Genomic DNA, 21,844 nt, shown 5'->3' with positions numbered 1-21,844 from the left:
TCTATCCTTCTCATCTTTATCCCTATTTTCGTAATACTGTGCAGTAGCCAGTATTTGCGCTGAAGAGGAAACGGCCCAAGAACTCTCCAAATCTTTTAATTTTTTACACAACTCTGGAAGCAAATTATGTACAAATTTATCAACAAATAACCGTTGGCCACCTTCGGTACTCATGTCTTGACCACTGTGGTCGATAAATGTTTCTTCAAACCTGGTGAAGAAATCGGACACTGTTTCATCTTTCTTCTGTTTGCATGCGGATAATTTATCCCAATTTACACGTATTGCGGGCATTAAAGTTTTCATATAGTTAATTATTCTACCAGGGAGTTCTGCTACCGCGGGCTCAGGCTTGGCACCACCAACCTGTCTATTGTCTGCATTAATGATATTAGCCCATGTGTCACCTAGTTCTGCAGCATGATCTGCATTACGAATCAATCCCCATAAAGGCTGCGGAACAACATTCCCGAACAACATATCTATGTCAGCTAGGTTCATGACACACGATTCTGCAGTCTGTGATAACTCCTTATAATATCCTGCAGGGTTTTTACGGGGGTCAGGCAGAGTCTGCTTAAGGGCTAAAACTTCCGATCGCTTCCAGGGAACATGTACCCAAACACGCTGAAAATATGGCAGAACAGGTGGATTAGCCTGTGCATCACCAGGTCTCCAAACTGGAGGAACCTCACGCATCGGGTATTGTCGCGCTTTTACCTGTTTCCCTTCAGGGAATTCCTGTTCAAACAACGACTGCTGACAATCCCCATTCCTGAAAGACAGCAGTGTCGCTACTGCTTTCTCAACATCAGAACCCACAATCGTACCTTTTCCAAATTCAAATCGCACTTGACACAACGCTTGCGGACTGGAGTCTAAATCATTATCTTCCAATTCCTCACATAGGATTTCACACATTTTCTCAAAAACGTATCTCTGTTGGGGTGCTTCCCACTGATGAAAAACATTCACAACAGACTCTACATCATATCTAGAAGGATAAACAATCCATCTACGTGCCATGCGGTCCAGTTCTTCTTTCTCTCTAGAACCAGGTATTTGACTACGTAACTGCTTACGTTGTGGACCAGGGGTCGTACTAGACGACCCAAAGAGGAGTGATATAAGACTAGTGACTGCACTAGCTATTCGTTGTCGTGCAGAAGGAGAAGCTGAGGCAAGAACCGGGGGAAAAACAGAGGGAAGAAAAACGGGTGTAGATACAGACACAGGAGTAGTAGCAGGTAGGGCACCAAGGGAGGCAGCTGATGTGCTAGGGAAAGTCGCAGGGAGCGCAGAAGAGGTAGGTAGCAAAATCGGCGTCCCGTGGGAAGGCTGCGCTGCAGGGATAGGAGCCGGCTGAGGAAGAGCTGGTGGCTGCGGGAAAGCTTGTGGTGCATTAGCTGGAAGCTGTACATTTACGGGTTGCGGAGGTGCTGTAGCATTTTGCGCATACGGGGGTGGCGAACTTAGCAAATGCGACATTAGGGAATCTTTCTCTTTCTCTTTTGACTCATCTTGTTGAAGGGGTGGCAAAACTGGGTAACATTTATCAATGACTAGTTTGCGTTGCCTGTGCACCTGCTCATTCATTTGGTCCTCTTCATTATCTTTAAACTGCAAAGCTGCTTGCATTATCGATGTACCTCTCTCTCTTTTATTCTTCTATGCTAATTTAATTTCTTTTTGTTTGGCTTCCTTTCGCCATAGGCGGAAAGAATCAAACATCGCCGGCCGGGCTTTCTTCTTGAATAATTTAACTTCTAGGTTATCTAGGATCTCTGTGTCGAAACTACCATTTTGGGGCCATTTTAAAACACCATCCTTCCTGGTGTATCGGATCCATACTTCATTATACGTAATGGGGCCCACGCCATGTTTCACATAAAGCTCATAAGTTGGAGTTCCAATTGGAGGAACCGGACACGAATCCTCTAATCGGGAATCCCTTTTACAACCAAAACAAAACAAATTTCCAAATATACTAGAACCAGGCATCCTGCTCACTAGTCTAGTTTCAAACTTCAAAGGATTATCGAATACGATAGTCTTGTGAATACACGAGTCCTCTGGCTTTGGCACTTGCAAGACCCAAATCAAAGCGATCCCGAAGGATACCAAAATCCCGAAGGATACCAAACAAACTGGGAGACGCTCCACTTATACTTAACTGAGGTATCGATGACTTCACCAGAAGACTCTCTCAATTGTTTCGCTCTACCAAATCATCAAGGGTCCAAAACAGGGCGATTAATCAGGGCAACAGTCCTGGTAGCCGTCGGGACGCGGAGAACCTCGCAGAAAAGACTTTCGGACCATGTCGACATGCAGGGGTCGATGAAGTGGCGGCCTTCCTCCAGAATTTCCACACGAAGCTCCTCACGAACCTCTGGCTTGGACCGGTACCGCTGAAATCGCCCCACGTTGGGCGCCAACTGAAGTACCGGGTTTTTAGAACCCAGCGGTGCAGGGGAACACACCCTAAGACTTCGGATTCTTCCTGTTTCAGACCCACAGAAACACAGAGTCTTCTAGTTGAAATCAAAGATCGTATTTATTGGCTGCAGACCAATCACAGGTATCCGAGAAGTACAACACGATGTATGTTCTCAGGAGACTGCTCCAGAACCAAAAACCAGCCTTTACTTATATACACAAAATTATGCTTGGGGGCAATACCGCCCCTATTTTACAAGTGGTTATTCACATATTTTAGTTTCAAAGAAACGGCAGAGCCATAATGACAATCCCACATTTCAGTTCATTAAGCACACAATCATTTTACCCAGCAAGGCTCACAACCCTCATCAGATAACAGCGGACCCCAATAAAACGGGCACCTCCTGCTCGTAAAACAAGCCATAAAGTAGGAAACAGAGTCAGGTGTGAAAATAGCTTAGTCAGAGATCGTGTGTGAACAAGGACTTTATGATGGGTCGAGCCCTGATGCTAATCACATTAGGCCACGGGAAAAGGAACCGGCCGGACACGATTGACCTCGGGCAGCGGAGTCAGTTCGAACAGGTCAGAGAGAAGTCACAGAAGGTGTACGTGTCCTTTAGGCCTAGGCAGGGCCTTAGTGCGCAGCCTATGTGAGGGCAACCACTAAATGGCTACTGTTCTAAAATGGAACCCAAAGGGTTCAATATGTGATATCGTATGCACGGTGAATTCATGAGTGAAACATGATGAAAACACTCATACATACCGTGTTACTCATTTGCGGTTCGTCGATACCAAAATTGGCATGGTGGGACCATTCCACCTACACGGTTCTGAATTTTACAGTACCACAAAGCACCTTTTATGTTTGTTTTAATAGACTATAATGTTGCATTTGTTTGTTTTAATAGACAATAATGTTGCTCCATCTATAATACGAATCAGGCCATGTTTAGGGTTTACAAGACTACTAACTTGCCTCTTAGATCACTAATGGTATTTTCTTTGTCGGGCAAGTCATTAATGTTTCTAAGTTCATGTTTAAAAACAATCATTTTTAATAAAAATATGTCTATGCAGTGCTATACTCTGATGTACTAAGGTGAAACTGTATCATATGTTAAAGAAATGCACTTTTTTGAATTTTGAAGAAACTGTATCATATTTTTATATTATGTTAGTTGCACAATATATATGCCAAATGCTTTTATGGCTTGACTCGTGCATGGGCTCTCAGAGCCAAAGTCAGGCCCTTGGCTCTGCTCTAGCACCGAGTGAGGCTCTAGATGTACTATATGATATGGCTGTGGACCCTTTCATGGTGTACACCCACAGATAACATCTTGGGTCTGTCGTGTAGTTCATATATTACCCATACAGGACCTGCACGTTTGGATAACATAAACTGTAGGATTGGTGGCAGACTGACTCTGAACACCCCCACCGGGAATGTTAGCCATTCTGTTTTAGCTAGCTCACAGTGCCACTAGAATCTCCTCTTATCGGGGAGAGAATAGTTTCTGGCAACCTCAGAACATGACAACCCTGATCCCCCAGGATCATGGAAACAATGTACTACTTTTCGCTCAGTCACTCGTGTTCATTTATTCGGTCTTATAGAGTTACACAGAAGAAACAGTCAGGCGTGTCACAATAAGAATTTATTGCACAGTTGTTCTTCTAGTGTAAAATAGATGTGCTGCAACAACCGTTAGACAGTAGCAGATATATATGATTAGCAGTACAGTGAAAATAAAAGGATAGTACAGTGCTACCATCTTGCAATAATCATGAATACATACATGAATATAAAATGCATGATAAAAAGTGCGCATACTCCTACGATGCCTCTCTAGATGTACCTAAGTGTACCTCGCATGTAAATAGGTGTAAACCCAGGAATCCCTGTAGGATTTAGTCTGACCCCATTACCTGCAGTGAGAGAATGTGGGACCCCGTCCTGGTCTCGAATTGGACACCCCACGAGGGATGTGTTAGACCACTGTAGGAAGGTGGAATCTGACTAATGGTTGCCCCCAACTTTTTGCCTGGTATTTGAGTGGTTTTTGACTAGTCTGGCTGGGATCCTGCTATCCAGGACCCCAGCCTATCTGCTTTCTCCTTAAAACTGATGTGAGTACCATAGGTACAAACCAATTGGATACTGAGGATGCCCTGACAGTCCCTGGTAGATGGTACCCTAGGTACCCAGGGCATGGGTCCCGCAGTAGGCCTACCAGGGCTGCAGCACTTATTGTGCCACCCTGGGACAGCCATACAAACTGACACCACCAGACCACTACTGTAGTCTGGGTAAGGCGGTGCTAGCACCCCTTACAGGGATATAGGTACCCTTATATCCCACCCCATTACAACACATATACTCTCATAGGTCACCCCTATAGCAGGCCTTGCTAATCCTACAAGGCAGGGTGCTGAGGTATGTGTGAGGGGGGACCCCTACCTGAGTAGGGCCTCTCTGCAACCTTCGTAAAATCATTGCTGGGTTGTTTGTAGTGTAGCCATACCATATACTCTTAACCGCATTATAAGTCTATCGCGATAGCGTGATAACTTGAGAATGGCTACACAGAACCATATCGTGTTTGGTGTCAAACATATAGGAATCCTACCCCCAGTCCAGCCATGGGCATGAGGGCACGATTCCCCCCTGCTAGAGGGGCGATATGGGAAAAGCGGCAGAATTTAGACACCAATTTAAAAGTGCACACGTAGTACAAAATGGCTACTACCTGCCACCCACACGACTCTGGCTGGCTGTTGCTGGGGAAAATCCCAGCCTCACCAGCTGGACAATAGGGCTCCTGTGGCAGGGAGGTGCTAGCATCTCCCCAGACAGGATATGTGGATTGGAACAAGGTGGGTGCACCATATGTTGCCTTTCAGAGTTGCACGTAGGCAGCTACAGCGCCTACATTCTGCATACACCGCCTGGAACCGGTTCAGGGGCATCCTGCCCATCGCCCAGGCGGGAAACACACAAAGGGGAGAGGGTGTAGCCACCCTCTCCCGCCTCACCTCTCATTGGTGGACACTACTCTGGACACTCCCCTAATCTTGGGGATAAAGGTGAATAACGTGGCCCCAGAGCCTCAGATTAAACTTGGACTTCACAGACTTGACCTTCGATGAGCTGCTGCCCAGCTGACTGAAGAAATCTCCCAGGCGGTAAAGGAGTTACTCCCCTGCTTGGCAGGCACCTGAAACACTGTAAGTGACCCGGTTGGAACTTTGCTGCTCCTACAGACTTTGTAGACTTCCAGCAACCTCAAGGTGGGTTTTCTGAGCATCCCAGAGGCCAGTGAGCGTGCACAGCAAGTCTGAGCACCGTGGACCGTGTGGGTGCCGAGGTTCCTAATACCCCAGGACACCAGCCACCTCTTGCACTGCACACGACCCTGACCAGTGGGGAAGTTGTGCTTTGGCCCATTTTTGAGCCAACCACAAAGCAACATTTGTGCCAAAGATCAGCACCCTAGCCCCCTCCGGTGGCCCGTGGGCTCCCTTTTACGCACTCCATTTTGCTGCCTTCCGCGGTCCCTTGTCTCTCAACTTGTGGGCCCGAGCGGAGGACAATCTCAACTTCCAAGAGTTCTCCTGGTTGCTCTAGACCTGTTCTACAGTCTCTCCAAAGGAGACCTCTCACAGACCTCGTGGGTCTACACCAGTAGCTGATTTGCTCATCTTGCATGGGTTGCAGTTGCCACGGCTTAGTGGATCCAATCCGGACACTAACACTGCAGCGACCCTCATCCAACGTGGAACAGTTGCCCTCCCGAAGCTGGCCTTCCTTGAAGCCTCCCGGAGTCCGTGGCTGCAGATCCAAGCTACACCTATTTCCACTTGAAGCACCCGACATTGAAGGGCTCTTTCCTTTGAGCTCCCTGGTCACTGTGCTGTGACCCAGACTCTGTCCCCTCTGCTTTCAGGTTCTTCTCTACAAGATCTACAACTTCAATCTTCACGGCATCATCGACGCTTTTGGCTAGCAGCAGTTTTGAACATTTTCCCATTGAAAATCAGCCCGCGACCCGACATCTAAAACGACCTATGCACCCGGCTTCCCTGGGGCAGGTAACAGTGGTACCTCGGTACTCTCGTGGTAGTGGGCTCCTCAAAAGCTTAACTCTAAGGTTTTAACTTTGAACTCCTGCTAGAAGTGACTTTAATCTGTTTAAATCAAACCGCGACATTCTCCATAGGTTTTAATAGAGATCCCGATAGCAGCTATTTCCACTGCACGCGCCTCCCGTGGGTCCCCTTCCTCATAACCTGGGGTGGATTCTTAAGGGGCCAGCGATCCTAAATGCCCTAGGCATTGTCTGTAGAATTGTCGTGGTTCTTATTCCACTTTTTTAATATATGGTTTGGTCCACCCCTGGGGCCCTATGATTCCAGTGCTATTTATTGTATCTATCAATGCTTGTTTGAATTGTAACTTTGCCTCAGCCTCATAAAGAGACTTGTGGGATTCTGTTAAGAATAAATACATATATTTTATATATATACCAGTGTGGGCTACTCTTTCATTTGGTCATTCAAGAGGATATCTATGGTAAAACAATAAGCTTAACACTCCTTCAAGACTTAGCCTGAAGGCTGCTCTCCACAGCTACCACTAGGATAGCTTTCTTTAAAGGTTGTCTTAAACCTATCATCAATAAGAGTCGAATTGGACTGGTACAAGGTGTCCCCTATAACTAGGAGACAGCATATGCCAGGCCAACTTCTCACAACCACTGTCAGCTGGAACGTCTGCATGCAGGAGCTTCAGTGTCTCTTGGTTAGTGTGTCGGCCTGGAAGTCTCAGTTCCCTCTCTCGAACCCGAGCAAGATGTGCGGTATTTTTACAGAAAATATCTAGGCTTTCTTTGTCCCTTGTTTCTTGTACTTGCCATTGTTGGATTAGAGGATGACGCATGGGATGAACCTTGTACGTAGATATTTTGCAGGTTTCCTGCCTGGTTTCCAAGAACCCTTATGAATATTCATTCATACTGTATGAGTCTATTGATGAAGTTATAGGACGCTATTGTTCAGGGATAAACCCTCCTTCTGGGCCCAGCACTAGAACTAGGTAAAGGTTCAATCCTAAAGGCTCGTTACTGTGTAGTATAAGGGAGATAATGTAGGTGAAGGTGTATGAGATTACCTGGGCCTATATTAGGGGACCTATATGAAACATAACACCCACTCCTCTTCCGAACAGTCAACAATGATAAAAATGCATGTGAACTACTCTTTGTACTAGGTAGCAGCACATAAAAATATCAGTGAGCTTTATAAAATATTGTCTTTAAAACCATTTAAAAATAGTCTAATATGGGGTGAAAAAAACGCAAACACACATTGGAAAACTTATAGTTTGAAAACTTTTGAAAAGTTGTGAAAAACTAGTGTGAGTACTCCAACCAGACTTGGGCAACCAAATCCGGCAGGGATAAGGTCCTGCCTGCCAGAAAGGATACTTTGGACAGTTACCTGGCCACCAGAGCATTTTTACAGCACGTTCCAAACTTCACAGAACAACTGCCGTAGAAGTCAATGGAGTAGTTCTTATGCTGAGAAATGCAGACAAAGATGCTCAAAAGGATTCTCTGTTTGTGGTGCAGTCAACAGGGGTGTCTCAGTGGTGGTTCCTCGGTCCACAGGTGATGTGGGGCGACTTTGGCCATAGAGATCATGGTCCCTCGAAATCCTCTACATTGCCAAAGTCGGACAGACGATGCTGCACTACTGATCACATTGCACCGCAGTCAGATGTAAACTCTTTGCTGGTGGCTGGTGTCACTTAAAGTGCGACAAATCTAAAATTAGACAGCACTCCATAGCAGTGGCGGCTGGTGAAATTTGAAAGCAGTTGGGTGTAAGACCAATGAATGAAGTATAGTGCACACGAGCGAAGTGAGCAAGACTGACATCTTGAGAGGAGTGTTCTGGGAAGGTGACTTCCTGAGAAAATGGTGTGTTTTGGTGCAACTTTCAGCACTATGTCTGTGCTAAATGGGCCAAAAATACAGTTCTGTTACTGGCATCAGCCTGCCACCCTACATAAGATGTGGGTTTCAGCCAGAGCTGCCCAGTTTTGAATTGGGGAGCCATGATCCAGGTCAATTCTTGAGGTTGGTTTGCCATCCTGTGATTCGGGGCAAATCACTTACTCTCCCCTGAGCCCATAAAAAATGTATGTGTCCTTCTGCAATGTAATTGGTGCTCATGGAAAGTACTTCAATAACTTTGGGTCGAGTTTGTACTATATCAAATTGTACAAAGAGGTTAAAAACAAAGCCTTTACACAATGAAAGACAACTAGATACCCATTTAGTGGCTGATATATACAGAGTGAAACCAGAAAATCTGGAGAAATCATGGCTTCGCCACCTAGATTATGTGATCTTAGACAAATATTGTATTTAACTACAACTCAATTTTATTAATTATCACCAATAAAAGCACCTTCAAATATGGGTATTCCGAATACCAGTTCCACGAAAACCTATTAGATTTAGTTAGACTATAATTCTCCTCTATAATAATGTGCACCACATACAGAGTTTACATTGCACTGAGGCTATAGTGCCACATGTGAATGTTGCTCTCTTTCTCCAATTGAAGTGCTCAAGTGGGAGTGCATTTAATTGAAGCAGGGGTCAAATTAGGAGGCAGCATTCTGAATTCTGCCACTCTGAAGATTTTCATTTATCCAGCGTGTACGTTTTGTGTTTAGAAAGTAAGTTGCCTGATTTAATATAATTCGGTAAAATACTTTCGAGAAACAGAATGCAAAAGTCCATGATATATGACTTTTAGAAGCATTGTTTATAATTTCTTCCCAGCCTGGCACAATTTGCAATACTTTTGCTGACAAAGCCCGAGCAAGTGCCTAATTTATTTCCTGCTGGTTTCTTTACATAAATAGTGGGAAAGGTTAGAGCGAGCAACAGGAGAAGTACAGTGAGAAAAAGAAAAGTGAGGACAAGGGAGAGAGGAAGTAAGGGAAAGAGTAAAGATAGAGTAAAGTAGAGGTGACTGCTTACCCAAACAGTTTTGTCATCCAGTTGGTGTCACAGACGAAGTTACTGCACACCAACAGCCTGCGGCATTTCTGCTTCAGAGGTTGGCAGCTACAGAAATCCTCGTGCTGGCTGGAATGCTCTAACCAGAGACACTGGGGGCAGAATGATGCTCAATGTAGGTTATATGACGTTACCCCGCATGCATTTACCTCGTGTGCTTTTACCCTGCAGATTTTACTCCGCGAAATCTTTTACAACGCAGGGCTTTACAACACACTCTGTTACAACGCATTCCCCATTACAACGCAATTACTATTCTAACTCCATGGGGGCGTTACTTTGGGGAAAACATTGTAACAGTTTGCGGTGTAAAGCCCTGCATTGTAAAAGTTTTTGCGGAGTAAAAAATGTGGGGCAAAGACATGCAGAGTAAAAAATGTGGGGTAAAGGATGTTTCCCCTCAGTGTATTATGTTTAGAGCATCCTGCACGTGACCTTGCCTCACAGAGCCATGAGTTGAGTCTCATCACTCTGTGACGTCAGGCCAACTTCCAAAGGCTGCAACCCCTCCCCTCCCCTTCCCAACCCATCACCCCGAGACGACTTGGGAAAGGGAGGGGTGGTGAAAGGCAGCTGTTGATGATTCGCAAGGGTTGTATGTCATTACAACGCATTCCGTTGCAACGCATGCCTTTTCTACGCATGCGTTACAACGCGAATGCGTTACCACGAATAACATTTACCACGAAAATGCATTTACCACGCATATCGGTAAAGGCATTTTCGTAGTAAATGTTCTTTTTTTTAGTAATACCCCTGTCCGCCCCCCGCCCCTTTTTCTTCTAATAAATTCCCCTCAACTTTAAAAATGTTTCCCTGTGCGTTTCCCCCACCCACAAACCCTTAAATGTATCCCTTCGGTACACATCCCCCTCATTAATTATTTAAACTAAATTCCCCCTTACTTTGCTACGTTCTCTCCTCTGGAAGCTCTTCCGATCTGCGTCGCACGTCGTAAAGAGGAAGCGGAAGTGTCTTTCCGTTTCCTCTGACGATGGTACGATGCAGATTGCCTCCACATCGATTGATTCAGGTTTGTTTTTTTTGTGTGGGGGGATACCCCCCATGCCCCCTTTTTTTATAGTACCTTTAGCACACATACCTATACTACGTAACTCGTAATAAAGGAATGCGTGTTAAAGGCAATCGTGGTAACCACGCATGCGTTGTAATGCATGCGTGGTTACTGTGATGCGTGGAAACGGCCGCGTTGTAGTGGCCGTTTCCCATTCGCAAGCAGCCCCAGGTGTACAGAGCTGAAACTGTACACACCCGGGGCTGCTTAAAAATGTGATGCTGCATCGTGTCATAACTGGGAGGTCTCTGAGGATCCTAAGTCTTGCAGACCTGGACTGGCAGCATGTCAGTCGAAAGGCTGCCTACATTTCAATCCTGCAATGGCCGCCATATAACTGGCTCATGCACACTAGCGCATGTGCCTATGAAAAACTGCCTGGTCTGCCTGACGTCCGTGTTGGAGTGCGGACTAGGCAGGCTAAGTAAGGCACTGAGTGAGTGCCTTTATTATAACGCAAATAAGAAGATGGCAATTGCCCTTTGCAATTACAGTAATTTGAGCTGTAAATAGAAGGGCGGAGCCCCTTCCGCCCACCCCCAGAAACCACCACAGCTCCAGAGTCTTCCAGACTCGAGGGCAGGTTTTGGCTATCTCGAATTTGTCTTTTGTTGTACCCGGCCACTGGTAGCAGGGGAACATCTGTGGTGACTACCACTCTGTCCATTTGGCTCTTTCAGCTCTTGTTGTCCTGGAGCTGGTTCCTGAAGATCAGCAAACTGAGCCTCAGAATTAGTGTTCTTGGTGAAGCTGGGAAATCAACTTTTCCGGGGGTCAGGTGCAGCAGGCACCGTACCAGTCTTGCTAGGCCAAAAGTGCAGCAGGTTTAATCCTCTCAATGGTGAAGCCTTCTGTGTGAGGGTCAAGGGCAGCAGGCCTCAGTGCACTCTAAGTCGAAAAAACAGCATCATCAGTCCTGAAATGTGGTGGTGAATATGCAAAGAGAGGTATTGCCTTGCACTCAGCTTTCCCTAATGATTTGCTGGCATGCCATCCTCTGTTTGTGACTTGAGCTTATTACATAGAGCTGTCCGTCACTTGATAAAATTATTTGTACATACCAAGGTCTTTCTTCAAGCACTAATTTCACAATGCTATCATCAAGGCTGTTTGTAGCAGAGGCAAGGATGAGTGCATTCAGTGAATATGCATTTCAAATAAGTGATCTCAGGGCAGGGACTCCAGACAGTTGCGTTTTATGTCACTGTAGTTATGAGTTCCAGGAGAACTACCAGACCATGGTAGGACAGGCAAGGGCGTAGCTTCAGGGGTGCAGTTTGGGGTGCAGTTCCCCTCATGTACATACTTGGCTTCGTATTTGGGACTGGAGGTCCTGAATTGGACCCCTAGTCCCTATATCAGTTTTTCTAGTCGTTCCGATTTCAATAGGAGCTTCTAAATGTCTCTTTTTGGGAGTGGAAATCTAAATATATATAGTGACTGGTTTACAAAAAAAAAGTAGTGGATCTGTACCCACAGAAGTACTCCTTGAATGTTTGCAAATTTACTACTGTTTAGAATTCACAACCTTGACAGTAGTAATATTTGAAACAGTGCCATTCTCTGGTATCCAGGCATACTACAGGCAATCAAGCCCCAAGAAGGTGATGGGATGGATGCTTGCAAATAGACAAACGAGTAGCAATAGCTCGGGGTAGCATTCCAGCCCATTGTTTTTCACTCCTTGCGCCACTCTAGCAAAGGCCCACGTAATGCAACTCAGAACTGACCCTGGTCATTATGGCAACAGTCCATCGAAAACCTTGGTCACCTTACTCTCCACTCAACAGCCCACTGTTTTTTATTTGAGAAATTTGAGATTCACCACCCCAGATCGCACCGATTAAGCAATGCTGCTGGTAGCCAGTTAGTGGTTTCAGTGAAAATATGCTACCCAGAGTTCTGCTTTAAATCTGGGGAAATCCCTAACAAAAGGACAGACAGAAAGGGCTGTGTTTGGCTTAAAGATTGAGAATTCATGCCTTCCTTTTAGCAAAAGACATACAAATAACTGAAAACTAATGTATTTCAACCGGTTCTAGCTTCAATGCCCTGCTGTTCAGAGATGTTAAAAGGGTGCCCTGTTTATGAACTGATTCTTCCTAGGTCCTTGAAATGACTCTGGCTTGGATATGACCAAAAATTGAAAGGGCACAATGTTGCAAAGATAAGAACCAGGTCTGGTTGATCATGGTTTCCACAGATTAATTAGCATGAAACAAAATGGCTGACTCTACTAGTTAATTTTGATGAATAACGGTCACTCCTGGTTTTGACAACATTCTTAACAATACAGGTGTCTTTTATACAACAAACAATTTTTCTTTTAATTAGTTTCTTACAGAGCTTTAAGTATGTCACTACTGCCCAATGAAGAGGTTACCGAAGAAAGGCTTGGCAGGAGGTCCAACACAGTGTCCAGGGCAAGAGTGAGGCATGCATTCGGATTTTCTCTCTCCTAAACGAGCTCTAATTTAGGCCACCCCAAATCCCCCCATCCCACACATAGTCCTCTGAGAATCACCCCTCCTTTCAATGTTTTTATTCCCTCAAGCAATCAAACACTGATTGTGGTTTTTGTTCTTGCAGGTTCTCCTGTCGGTAAGAAAGGCCCCCGGGCTATCTCTGGGAACACAGAAGCAATTTAGGAAGCATTAGGTCTCATGTCCTCCATCAGCAGCAGCGGCAAAGCGGATTGAAATTATGCTGTTTAAATCAGGAAAAAAGATCCGTAGGGACCCACATCTCACAAAGAGTAGAAAGTCACGTGGAGTCTGACGAGCTATCACCACGGAATCTGAGGAGACTGGCAAACCCTTTTCGTAAACAGCAGCTTATTCACTTCACAAATGCACAAATGATCGCCGTGCCAAGTCGATTCAGGGTGAAAGTTCACTTTTAGGCTGTAGTCAATGGGTGCAGAAGGAGCATGTTTCCACAAGTTCAAAAATGTATTCATGATAGGAAATATTGATAAGTCTTGGGAGTTTTTAAGTTCTATGTGTAGTTGATTGAGACTCTGGCTGCCTCCAAAATTGTGCTTTTCGGCAATTCTTGTAACTTGTAACTTGTGAGTTGAGGCTGCTCTCCAGGTAAAAGTTAAAAGTTCTTTACTGATCTAGAACCTGTAGCTGGTATGTGTCACTATCTGGATGCAGGCTCTTTCTTATATGTGTGTGTGTGTGTGCGGTGGGGGGCGCACTGAAAAGCCCTCAGTTGAACAGGGGCCTGACTAATTCAGTAATCCTATGCCTCAGCCGTGGGAGGGGAGGAATGACATTTTTTGGGATGGGTCCCACTCCTCCCTCCTCTGGAACTGACTTCTAGGACCAACCCATTTAGGATGGGGTTGGAGGTATGTGGGAGCTTAACACTCGCAATCTTGTGACTAGGGCAGTGGTGGCTTGCATTGGGCGTGCTGCAGGGCGGTGGGGTGGGGTGGGGCACGAGCAGACGTGGGGGGATAGTAAACTCAGACATAAGACAGAACGGAGGAAAGTAATCCTCCTTTCTGTCGTGTGTCTGAGTTTACTAACCCACCACCCTGCCCCTCCCCCACCTCACCACCCCGCTGCATGCCCTATGCGAGCCGCCACTGGACTAGGGGGCATGTTTAGGACTTTAATGCCGCAAGGCAGTGTAGCAGGTCACCTTACTGCTCTGCCCTGCTTCACAGGGAAAGGGCAGCAATGTGCTGCATTTACCCAATATGGCGCATTCCTGTCCTTTTCCCTACGGCAGGTGCAGATTGGCCAGCCTAGCGTCAACGCAGGCACCCTTGCAGCATGGTGCAAGGGTGCCTGTTTTCTAGGCAGGATTGTTTTTGTGCAGGAAGGGGCACCTTCCTGCATAAAACAATCCTGAGAGGTTTACATATAAAAAGAAGAAGTAACGAGAAGAAAGAAAGATATTTTTCCTTGTAACGCCTCACCTGGGAGGTGTATCTTTTAGTCGCATTCCCAGGTTTACAAGGTCTTGAAAATCTGGGAATGTGTCAAACACCATGGGAGGTGCGTGGAAAAAGCCACGCAACGCCCATGGAACGCCTACCCAGGGCAGCGTAATACATCGCAGCGATTAATCTGTGTTACATTACCCTAGATTTTTGGAGCCATGCAAAGCCATGAGAAGTGGCGTTTTTTTTTTTTGCATAGTTATATAGCGCGAACTTGACCCCAAAGGTATTGGAGCGCTTCACATAGCACCGTATTTACATTACACATTCAGGCACGGGGAGATTAAGTGATTTGCCCAGAATCACAGGATGTGGATGCGACCTTGAGGCTCGAACCCTGGTTTCCTGCACCAGAGGCGGCAGCGCAGCCGACGGACCACATCCTCTCCAAGCGTTGCATGGCTTCATAAATCTGACTTAAGGTTTGCGTCGCTTTTGCACCATGTTGCATGGTGCAAGAGCAACACAAACTGGGTCATAAATATGGCCCAAGGTGACTAGCCCTGTGAGGGGAAGCAACCTTAGTTTGGATTGCACAGGAAAGATTTGATTGATATCAATGCCTCAGCGGTGTTGAGGTTCCACATCCTGGTTTGTCGGTAGAATAAGGTGACTGTGACTCACTGGTGTTTCAGTAAGGATAGAGTAGGAGGAAACGGGGCCCAAATACACCTACTTTGTTTCCTAGTTGTCACCCAGGACCAGGGTCAGCTCTGATTGGCAGGACTGAAAGCACGTTTTCCTGCTACCTCAAGTTGTGACCATTGTGTGTCCGCACACTGCTGCAGAGTATGGTTCAATGTCAGGAAACTTAACCTTTCTTCATGACTTTGCCTTACTTTGTTGGCATAGACCTATCTTTTGACAAAGTAGTTACACAGAAACCAGATTTTATACTGCGCACAACTCCCAATTGAAATTTTATGGTAAAGGTTCAAATCTGTTTAGAGTTTTGATTAAAGTGCACATGTATGAAATTGCGTCTGAAAAGAAAGAGACGGCAGTGAATAAAAAAGTGGAAATTTCAATGAAAACTTTAGTTCACAAAATATATCTGAATTAATGGAAAACGAAAACTGAAAACCACATTAGAGGAAACCAAATCATGAAAAAATTATTTTTAGGAAAGACAATTTTAAGGAAATACAAAAATTTGAAAATTAAAGGAAACTTCAACTTTCAAGGAATGATAGTTTTAAGGAATAATCCAAAAATACATTAAACTTTGGTGGAGTTTAAGACTACTTTGGGGTTATTGGGCTCAAGGATGGGTATGTTTAGGGTGAATTTTAGAGGTCAGGAATAATTGGCAGTCGGGGATAGAAAGGTTTTTTTTAGGGTTCAGTGGTGGGTGGAGTGCAGCGGTGGTTAGGGTGTATTAGGGTTCACAGATGAATGGTGTTTAGGTGTGTGAGGTGCTTTTAGCTGTCAGGGATGAGTGGAGTGTAAGGCTGTTGAGAGGTTTTAGGGTTCATTGACAGGTGGAGCTTAGTGCTGGTGAAGATTTACACAGTTAAAATATGGCTATTGGCCGGGGTGGTGACGTTTTTAGTGTACAGGATGCGGTGAAGTTTAGAGTGCTGAGGGGTTTTAAGGATTAAGGGATGGATGGAGTTTAGGTGTAGAATGGGTTTTTTTAGGGTTCAGGGATGAGTAGTATAGGATGATGAGGAGTTCATTAGGGTCATGGATGGCCAGTGTTTAAGAGCGGTGAGGGTTTTTTAGGGTTCAGGGATGCGTGTAGTTTGGGTGTGCTGCTTAGGTGTTTTAAGGGGTATGGGGTAGGTAGGTTTTAGGTGTAGAAAGGGGTTTCTAGGGTTTAGGAATGGGTGGGGTTAGGGTAGTGAGTGATTTTATGGTTCAGGGATGTTAGATTTTTAGGGTAGAAAGGGCATTTAGGCTACAGGGATGAGTGTAGTTTAGGTGTGGGGAGGGGAGGGGCTTTAGGGGAGAGGGGTTGACAGTGTTTAGGATTGGTGATGCGTCAGCAACTTAAAAGCATCCGAAATTAACTGATTGACAATGGAAAAGATATTAATATGAAATAATGTCCCATGAAGTAAATCACTTAAATAAATACTTCCTTCAAAACTATTTTAAAAAGAAAGACCTGTAACTTTTGCATTTACACTTAAAAAACGAGCATCCAAAAGCCAATTTTGACCAAAGTTCTATGGATTAGTTTCTAAGAAAAGGTAAATGCCACTCATTCAGAACATTTCCATTAAATTATTTAGATGAAATGGTTTCTCAGTAATGATATTCTATTAAATCTTATTTCTATGAAATCACATAAAACCCATAAAATATGCTGGTGTTTCTTAGCGTCATAATTAAGGCTCCCGGTTTTCTGTTTGTTTATTGATTTTTACAGATAAATACACACAGAAAACAATGTGTTTCCTGTCTGTATTTATTGTTTGAAGCGGAAAAATACGTAAAATTGTGCTTCTTGTGGGTGACTCTCCATGCTCTCTTCTGTGATTTCCAGGACAACAGCAGAACAGATAGACAGCATGGGAAGGTAAAAAAACAGGTTGAGATTTCCTTAAATACATGCATATGTTAATATATATTTGTATTAGAATGGTGGCATTTACTAGTGGGCTTAATAGTTCGCTATATTTGGTTGCCTAATTTGCTCAAATGCAACAGGTAGCAAAGTATGATACATGTTTTTCAGTTAAATAAATGTGGAAACATACAACTTTCTGACTCCTTTTATTCTCAAAACCCAAAATAAATATGGATAAATAACAAGAAGATGGATAAAAAATAAATATGGATAAATACAGACAGAAATGTTAAAAAAGTAAATACCATAAAACCAGGAGCCCTAATTATGATCGAGGAATGAGGCATAATGGCAAGCTGCGTTTAGACATTTAATACACAACTTGTTACTTGTCCCCCATGAACTGAGAGAATCTCTCTTATATACAATCATTTTCAAACCAGAGGTGTGCATAGTTTAACTTTTTTGCTATTGCAATTTTGCGAAATTTTATGTAGACTCATAATCTCACAGAATTTTAATAAATTACCAAAATTCTTTTTTTAAAAACACTAAACAGCTGGGAAAAGCATCTGCTAAAAAGTAGGTTTCCGGAAGCAAAATGTTTTAAAAAAAAGATTTTAGTGGGAACATATTTTCAAGCCACAACAGGGTCATTTTAAGTGTTTTTTGGAAGCTGAATCCTTCCTTTTCCAAGTTGTTTCCAATAATCCTTGTCCTGCCAAAGACCATGTCCTCATTTTCGTAATGGGGCAAAACGCTTACTTCTTCTGATTGGAAGATAGGCACGTCAGGACAAAGTCATTAAAAATGAACAAATCAGGCAAACTTTAATTTAACAGCAGATATTGCAACAGATAGCCTTCAGTATAATATGTCAGCCACAATCCAGTTTACTGATCTTCGTGCTTTCTATTTTTCATACTCTGAACAAAACAGAACAACATATCATTAATAATGTATTGCAACACAAGTATATAATTTCCAGTCTTATATGAAGCTGCACACATAATGTGTTTAGTACCTGAAGTACTCATAAATATGGATGACATGTAAAGGTAATCATTACTTCTTAATGAAAATATACAGACCCCTTCTTTACGTAATATAAATCAATTAAACAATTATTATTATTATTATTTTGTTTAAGAAGCTTTATTTAATCATAACAAAACAGTAGCATACATTAAAGGCCTAAAAAAATAACAATAATAGAATATCATGTAAATAGAATATAGTAGGCAGTAAATCAGAGAAGAAAGCTTTTTATATTTTGGGAAATGAAAGAAAGGGAGGGAGGAAAGGGAAAGGATGGGGTATAAAACATCTAAAATAATCCAAATATACGTCAAACCTTATGCTCATAAGAAGCAAATAATGTAAAAAGCAAACAACTGTTGAATAGGTATATTACCAAATAGTAAGAGAGGAGGAAAGATAATACAAAGAGGAAGAAAATTAAGGGGGTTGGAAATTTTCAGAACGATGATGAGAAACAGTATTGACTGCAACTATATTTAAATAATTAGTTAATGGCATCCAAAAAACATCACTATTTACATGTAAATTGCATTGGGAGGCAAAAGCCACATCCAATCTATAGTATTGACATACAATATTCCACCATGACTTTGTCGAAAGTTTAGATAAACATTTCCAATTCATTGCAATTTGTTGAAACGCTAGAGCCAACATAGGATCAAACAGCCCTCTATCACAGGAAGGTAGAAGAATGGATTCTGAAAGACTTCCCATAAAGAGAAGAACATTGGATAGTGGTGAATGAATCAATTAAACAATTATGAGTTTTTGAAAACCCCTTAATTAAAACTTACATAATTTGCTATTTCACAGTTATTGCTATCATACCATACATGCCACGATTTTAGAAGAGGAATGTGGGAGATTTAAAAAAAATAATTAGGAGAATGTGTTTCTCCCAATGACTTCTATTGAGGCCTGAATCTGGTCTATTGTCATGTACTGGGACTAAATAAAAATGCCCGTGTGTTTTTTCCTTGCCTGTCGGAGAAAGGCTGTGGCAAGCAGAGAGAGCATGACAACAATGCTGTGCACTGGCCTGCAGGAGCAGGTCACTGGCAGTGCTCACTCCGAGCCACACAAGACCAGTGCCTGTCTGCAGAGGCCTGCAGAGGAGTTGGGTGTTTGCAGACAGGAATCGGGAGGCGGGAGACTAGCCTTGCGATCGGTAGTCTCCCGCCTGAATCAGCAGGGTTGCCATGTATGCTTGTTGTTATGCTAAGCTGATCCTCGATTCCTATGTGTATATTGATTTAACTCATCCCTGAAAACAACTCCTACATGTACACTATATCCCTCATTCAGGGCCACATGTTGTTGCCATGATCCATGCATGCTTTCGACATCGCAATACAACTCGAGAAATGTTCATTATGCTGTACATAACAAGGGCCCAGCTTACCAGCTTTCAGTAGCGTAGCTTGCCCTTTTACCTTTTATGGCGGTCCCTTTGTTTGCTGCCAGCGGCGGCTGAATGTGAAAAGCGGGGGTGCTGGCTGTCCTTTTGTTTGCACCTAAGAGTGGGCTGCCCCCAGAAATCCTGCTGCCCGGGGTGTACCGCCCCCTCTTGCTATGCCCCTGCCAGCTTCCCTCAACAACCCAAACTCTTTCCCCAAACCCACCAGATACATCTCAGGCGCGCAACACCCATTGGGCTCACCGGGCTTCAGCCCCCCCCCCCCGTCATGTGTGTCACCCCGGCTGAGACAGCCTCGCGGGCTGGCGTCCGTCTAATTGCAGCCGCACCTGAGTACTTCACGGGTCTTTAAAAGACCATTTACACGTTAATGAGGCTTTTGTTGCGTTTTCGCCCCTTCTTACAGCCACTCTGCCTATGGCTGGAAGACTTAGCCCCCCCCGAAATCTTTTTCAGCCCCCCCCGAAATTTGGCTCTAGTTGCCCGCCTGATACATCTGCTCTCCTTCTCGCACACAATCCAAGCATACTGGGTACCAGAGACAACAAGAGAGCCTGCCCTACCACCGCTCTTGAGAGCCGGGTCCTCAGTTCTTGAAGAAGCTAAATATGTGGATTTCTGAAGAGCTCCGCTTTCCAGCCCTATGGCCCGCCAGTACCACTCCTGCTTCAGCACCAGGGTACTCTCCGGGAGGATAGCGCTTGATACATCTACTCATTACATAGCATAATGCAATTCCTAATCTGTGCCTGGCACATGTTGCAAATAGGAAAGAGTGCTGATCTATAGTGCTGTGAAACTGCATCTGTGCGTTATTCTCCATTTTGGCTTGGAAAACGTAGAATATATGGTGGTAAAATATCCCCTGGTAAAGCCACAAGGTGTAGCAAAACTTTTTTTCAGGGTAATTTTATCATCCAGAATTCCAAAACAGGCCAAAACAAGGGCTTTGATTTCTACCAGGTACTATAGGATTATTAACCTGATGTCTACACTTTGTTTTTAGAGCACTATCATTCTATGAAGATTGCAACTACAGTGCACATATTGATAGTCAAAAGGGGACCCAGTTGCTCAAATACAATTTTCAAGGGTTGTTTAGCACAAGATGGCAACTTAAGATGCAAATGTTTCAACACTGCGACTGTGATCCCAGCCAATTTGCCATGTTCATGTTCTGTCTCATTGTGACTATAATCCTTCTGCCACATTTAGGTATTCTGGAATTGAGTACTTAATCTGTCCTGCATTCTATGCACCAAAGTTGTGTGCTCCAGAGGAGGAGCTGCATTTTACGATCTATGTTCATATCTAACGTACCACTATTGCACCTTGAATTGTACTCTTCACAGCCGCAGCCCATACAGGTAGCGGTGGGGCCTGGTGGAATTTCGACAGAGGATGATGAGGGAACATTAATTATTTATTTCATTTTCCCTCGCGGTCGTCTTTCGAATCCCCCCAACCCTGCCCCACAGTTCTTAGCTGCACAGGCCTCTCCTGACTCCTCACACTATTTTGCATTAGATAAACCACTGCATTGTACTCCTAATTCCAGCATGCACTTCAGGCACCACCGCAATGCACTCCTAAACACACTGTGAATTTCTCAACCACTACATTGTACATCTAATTCCACACTGCATCTCAAGTTCCCACTGTGTTGTGCTCAAAGCCCGCTCTACGTCTCATGCACCTCTGCCTGTTAGTTCCAAACACCAATCGCATTTAGGGCCATATGTAGGTAGCATACAAGTTACCACTTCTTAAATACCGAACTTTACCGATTCGGTATTTAAGAAGTGGTAACTCATATGTAGGTAATCATTCAGTAAATATTACCGAATCGGAGAAATTCGGTAATTACCGAATCGGTATTTACCGATTCGGTAATGAGGCATACCTTCCCATTGATTCCTATGGGCCTGGAGGCCCATAGGAATCAATGGGAAGGTATGCCTCATTACCGAATCGGTAAATACCGATTCGGTAATGGGGGGAGCACATTCAAGGGTGGCAGGGTGTCACATTGACACCCTGTTGCACCCCTGATTCCTGCATGTGTGCACATGTGGCGCACATACATGCCCTAAGGGCATGTATGTCTGCCACATGGCACTGTTAGTTCAGCAAAATATTGCTTTTTGCAATGAATTCGGTATTTAGCACCAACATATATTTGGTGCTAAATACCGAATTATTTTCCCTACACATCACTCATTTGAGTGTCACCTACATCTCATTTCAGGATTCGGTATTTACCGATACGGTAAATTACCGAATCCTGAAATGTTCCCCC

This window comes from Triturus cristatus, chromosome 11 (assembly GCF_964204655.1).
Source record: "Triturus cristatus chromosome 11, aTriCri1.1, whole genome shotgun sequence".
NCBI lineage: Eukaryota > Metazoa > Chordata > Amphibia > Caudata > Salamandridae > Triturus > Triturus cristatus.
Note: the sequence above shows the minus strand (reverse complement) of the source record.